Source organism: Oncorhynchus masou, chromosome 2 (assembly GCF_036934945.1).
Source record: "Oncorhynchus masou masou isolate Uvic2021 chromosome 2, UVic_Omas_1.1, whole genome shotgun sequence".
Lineage (NCBI taxonomy): Eukaryota > Metazoa > Chordata > Actinopteri > Salmoniformes > Salmonidae > Oncorhynchus > Oncorhynchus masou.
In genome coordinates this window covers 11320287-11326286 of record NC_088213.1, presented here as the reverse complement: position 1 = coordinate 11326286, position 6000 = coordinate 11320287, and positions in this window count along the sequence as shown.

Here is a 6000-nt window from a genome sequence, read left to right as displayed (position 1 = left end):
CTTCAGTGTTATTAGCCTTAGCCTATTTGGCTAGCTGTAAAAAGCTTCAGTGTTATTAGCCTTAGCCTATTTGGCTAGCTGTAAAAAGCTTCAGTGTTATTAGCCTTAGACTATTTAGCTAGCTGTAAAAAGCGTTAGTGTTTTTCCCCACAGCAATGTTCCAACATCAAGTGGAAAGCCTTCCCAGAAGAGTGGAGGCTGTTATAGAATCAAAGAGAGGGGACCAACTCCATATTAATGCCCATGATTTTGGAATGAGATGTTTGACTAGCAGGTGTCTACATACTTTTGGTCATGTACTGCGCCCCCACTTTAGTCTCAACAGCTTTTTCACTGACCCCTAATCACTGACTCAATGTCCCCTGCAGAAATATGACAGACCCAATAGCTTTTTTACTGATTCCAAAACAGTGTCTTGATGTCCTCTGTCTCCTCTTAGGGCTAGGGGGCAGTGTTCGGAAGTTCGGATGACTGACGTGCCCAAAGTCAACTGCCTGTTACTCATCCCCAGAAGCTAGGATATGTATATAATTGATAGCATTGGATAGAAAACACTCGGAAGCTTCTAAAACTGTTAAGATAATGTATGTGGATATAACAGAACTGATATGGCAGGCGAAATCCCAAGGAAAATCCATCCGGATAAATTTTCTTGGGAGGTCACAGGCCATTTCAATACTAGCCTATGGGACATACAAATAAAAAGGACCCAGATTGCAGTTTCTATGGCTTCCACTAGATGTCAACAGTCTTTAGAAAGGCTTTCAGGCTTGTTTCTTGTTGTGTGCGTGAAAGAGGTGCGTGCTCTTCATTATTTATCTTCCCTATTGAACATACTATTCTCCATATTAAATTGTATCGTTTATTTAGATATTAGAGTACCTGAGGATTAATTAGAAACATCGTTTTGAGTTGTTTGGATGAACTTTACCAGAAACTTTTTGGATTTGTTTGTATGCATGTTGATCGAGTGGATTACTGAAATCAATGGCGCCACATAAACATACTTTTTTGGATATAAAGAAGGACTTTATCGAACTAAACAACCATTAATTGTGTAGCTGGGGCCCTTGGCATTGCAAACAGGGAAGATCTTCAAAGGTAAGTGATATATTTAATCGTTATTTGTGATTTTTATGACTCCTGTGCTGGTTTGAAAAAGTATTTTGATGTGGGGCGCTGTTCTCAGATAATCGCATGGTATGCTTTCGCCTTAAAGCCTTTTTGAAATCTGGTTGGATTAACAAGAAGTTAAGCTTTTAAATGATGTAGGACACTTGTATGTTCATGAATGTTTAATAATTGAATTTGGCGCACTCCAACGGATGATGTGGATTTTGATCCCGGTAACGGATGTGAAACGGCTAGCTTAGTTAGCGGTGCGCGCTAAATAGCGTTTCAACCGGTGACGTCACTTGCTCTGAGACCTTGAAGTAGTTGTTCCCCTTGCTCTACAAGGGCCGCGGCTTTTGTGGAGCGATGGGTAACGATGCTTCGTGGGTGTCAGTTGTTGATGTGTGCAGAGGGTCTCTGGTTTGCGCCTGGGTATGGGCGAGGGGATGGTCTAAAGTTATACTGTTACATTTGTAAAGATTGGACAGGCACTGATGATGTACCAGTTCCCTGTGCATTAAAGGGGGGGACCAACTCCATATTAATATTGATGAATTTGGAATGAGATGTTTGATGAGGTGTCCATGTACTGTTGGTCATGCATGTATGTCAGCCTAATGGCGGTGTAGATTATTACAACACACATTCTAGTGTTCCAACTTGTAACAAAGCCACATGGGGTTATTACAAATGCGACTCAGCACATCCAATGGCAATGTCCGCGATAGTTATAACGCCAGGAGCCGTTTGCTGATTGGACACCTCCAAGGTCACTGAAATAAAAAACAAAGAAACTGCTATGTCGGTTATTGTGGGTTAAGGCAGAACTGATTGAATCTGGCCTTGAGTCAATGTAGTTAAGTTGAAATTTTAACCTAATTTCAATATCCACAGCACTGGTTGAAATGAGATGAAAACAGTACTGCAGGGTTCCCCAACCAAATTTACAGTCTACAAATGATTTGTAATTGTATGCTCTGGCCTCCTGACCAGCCACTCAATAAAATATCATCCTGCAACTGAATCTAGTTGATGATCCCTGCTCTACTGTTTGATGATCCAACAACATTTTCAGACAAGATAGAACGGCCAAAGGGGCGGTGTTGCAATCTACTGCAGAGATAGCCTGCAGAGTTCTGTCCTACTATCCAGGTCTGTACCCAAACAATTTGAACTTCTACTTTTACCTTCTACCTATCTAAAAACAAGTCTCTCACCTTTGCCGCCTGCTATAGCCACCCTCTGTCCCCAGCTGTGCTCTGGATACCATATGTAAACTGATTGCCCCCTATCTATCTTCAGAGCTCGTGCTGATAAGTGACCTAAACTGTGACATGCTTAACACCCCGGCCATCCTACAATCTAAGCTTGATACCCTCAATCTCACACAAATTATCAATGAACCTACCAGGTACAACAACAAAGCCATAAACACGGGCACCATCATAGATATCATCCTAACCAACTTGCCCTCTAAATACACCTCTGCTGTTTTCAACCAAGATCTCAGCGATCACTGCCTCATTGCCTGCATCCGTAATGGGTCAGCGGTCAAACGACTTCCACTCATCACTGTCAAACGCTCCCTGAAACACTTCTGCGAGCAGGCCTTTCTAATCGACCTGGCCCGGGTATCCTGGAAGGGTATCCTGGATTATATGCAAACTGAAGTCATGGGATTACAAATGACTGCAGCAATGCACCACCAGCCTGTGTGATTCTAGTTTATGTGTGTGTGTGTGTGTGTGTGTGTGTGTGTGATACAATTCCATATGGATAGACAAGATAAGGTTTTGTCCCTCATCATTTGACCAATGGGGCCCCCTTCAGGTTAGGAGGCTGTACTATCACAGCTCTGCAAAGGCCCCAGATCAGATTGTGAAAGTATCCAAATTTAATCAGCAATTGAGATACAACAGCAACAAAAAGATTCAGTAACTGGGGAATCATTAAAAAGAGCATATATAAATGTCTACCAAACCGACTGTAACTGAACATGAATCAAACACAGGAGATTGAAGATCTTTCCGTAGAACAGAATAGTTATTTATTAATTCATTATACAGAGAAAATGGAAATTAAGATATTTTTGCTGTCACAATAGGTTACCCAAATACCCACTACCCACACAAAATAGTTTATTTTATTATTATCCTCAAAGCAGTAGATTTGTAACCAAAGTTAAACCAGTAACGGTCAGTATCAGGGCTGGCTAATGGTGTCTAATCACATACATGGCTGTAACTTTAAAGACATTTAAATAGATATATGAAATACATTTTTCACTATGAAGGATTGGTGTTTATTGTAAATACGTGGAGCCTGCAACTAAATTGAATGAAATGTTTAGAAGGAACTCTGGATAATCTTGCACATCATTGAAGATTGAAAACGTGGTTGGATTGGAGGTGTTTCTGTGACACTGTCGTACAAGTCCACACACCTCCCTAAAGGTTTGTCAGGGGGAATAATCCAGCCTGGGTGTCTCTGTGTCGTCTCCAACCAGAACCCTGGCCAGGTACATGCACTACACCTCCCTAAAGGTTTGTCAGGGGGAATAATCCAGCCTGGGTGTCTCTGAGTGTCGTCTCCAACCAGAACCCTGGCCAGGTACATGCACTACACCTCCCTAAAGGTTTGTCAGGGGGAATAATCCAGCCTGGGTGTCTCTGAGTGTCGTCTCCAACAAGAACCCTGGCCAGGTACATGCACTACACCTCCCTAATGGTTTGTCAGGGGGAATAATCCAGCCTGGGTGTCTCTGAGTGTCGTCTCCAACCAGAACCCTGGCCAGGTACATGCACTACACCTCCTAAAGGTTTGTCAGGGGAATAATCCAGCCTGGGTGTCTCTGAGTGTCATCTCCAACAAGAACCCTGGCCAGGTACATGCACTACACCTCCCTAATGGTTTGTCAGGGGGAATAATCCAGCCTGGGTGTCTCTGTGTCGTCTCCAACCAGAACCCTGGCCAGGTACATGCACTACACCTCCCTAAAGGTTTGTCAGGGGGAATACTCCAGCCTGGGTGTCTCTGAGTGTCGTCTCCAACCAGAACCCTGGCCAGGTACATGCACTACACCTCCCTAAAGGTTTGTCAGGGGGAATAATCCAGCCTGGGTGTCTCTGTGTCGTCTCCAACCAGAACCCTGGCCAGGTACATGCACTACACCTCCCTAAAGGTTTGTCAGGGGGAATACTCCAGCCTGGGTGTCTCTGAGTGTCGTCTCCAACCAGAACCCTGGCCAGGTACATGCACTACACCTCCCTAAAGGTTTGTCAGGGGGAATAATCCAGCCTGGGTGTCTCTGAGTGTCGTCTCCAACAATAACCCTGGCCAGGTACATGCACTACACCTCCCTAAAGGTTTGTCAGGGGAATAATCCAGCCTGGGTGTCTCTGAGTGTCGTCTCCAACCAGAACCCTGGCCAGGTACATGCACTACACCTCCCTAAAGGTTTGTCAGGGGGAATACTCCAGCCTGGGTGTCTCTGTGTCGTCTCCAACCAGAACCCTGGCCAGGTACATGCACTACACCTCCCTAAAGGTTTGTCAGGGGAATAATCCAGCCTGGGTGTCTCTGAGTGTCGTCTCCAACCAGAACCCTGGCAAGGTACATGCACTACACCTCCCTAAAGGTTTGTTAGGGGGAATACTCCAGCCTGGGTGTCTCTGAGTGTCGTCTCCAACAAGAACCCTGGCCAGGTACATGCACTACACCTCCCTAAAGGTTTGTCAGGGGGAATAATCCAGCCTGGGTGTCTCTGAGTGTCGTCTCCAACCAGAACCCTGGCCAGGTACATGCACTACACCTCCCTAAAGGTTTGTCAGGGGAATAATCCAGCCTGGGTGTCTCTGAGTGTCGTCTCCAACCAGAACCCTGGCCAGGTACATGCACTACACCTCCCTAAAGGTTTGTCAGGGGGAATACTCCAGCCTGGGTGTCTCTGTGTCGTCTCCAACCAGAACCCTGGCCAGGTACATGCACTACACCTCCCTAAAGGTTTGTCAGGGGGAATAATCCAGCCTGGGTGTCTCTGAGTGTCGTCTCCAACCAGAACCCTGGCCAGGTACATGCACTACACCTCCCTAAAGGTTTGTCAGGGGGAATACTCCAGCCTGGGTGTCTCTGAGTGTCGTCTCCAACAAGAACCCTGGCCAGGTACATGCACTACACCTCCCTAAAGGTTTGTCAGGGGAATAATTCAGCCTGGGTGTCTCTGAGTGTCGTCTCCAACCAGAACCCTGGCCAGGTACATGGTGCTTGAACCCTTGTCTTTCAGGTGGGACGTGTCCTCTTGGTGAAAACAATGGGTATATGGCAAAGTAAGATCCTGTTTGGGGTTTAAGGCTGGGTTTCTGTACAGCACTTTGTGACATCAGCTGATGTAAGAAGGGCTTCATAAATACATTTGATTGAATTTGAGTGTCTCGTTCTGGACTTGTTCATTCTACCAATATGAGAAAACGTACAACAAAAAGTTTGAAAGTGATATATTTTTTACTGAAGTGCCACAAAGGATTTTATGGACAGTAAGGAAATAACAACTGACATCTTCAACTGGTTTAGACAACATTGCCAGCGAGGGAGTTGAGCGAGGTAGTGAAATTCAAGTATCAATTTACATAACCTCTTGCAGTAACAACATGATCCTAAGTTTTCATTAACCCTTAACGTGAACATACTTTAACCATGGTCAGGTTGGTCCCTGTCTTCACATCCTTGTAGTCCCTGAATCTTGGAGACAGATTGACCAGCTTTAAGAGGGAACCCTTCATGTCGTCCCAGTGTGTCAGCACTAAGGTGTCACCTGGACAGAAGAGAGACAGTTTGGTATTTTAGTGAACAATTCATGACACAACAAATGCTGTCATTAAAAAAGTCTAA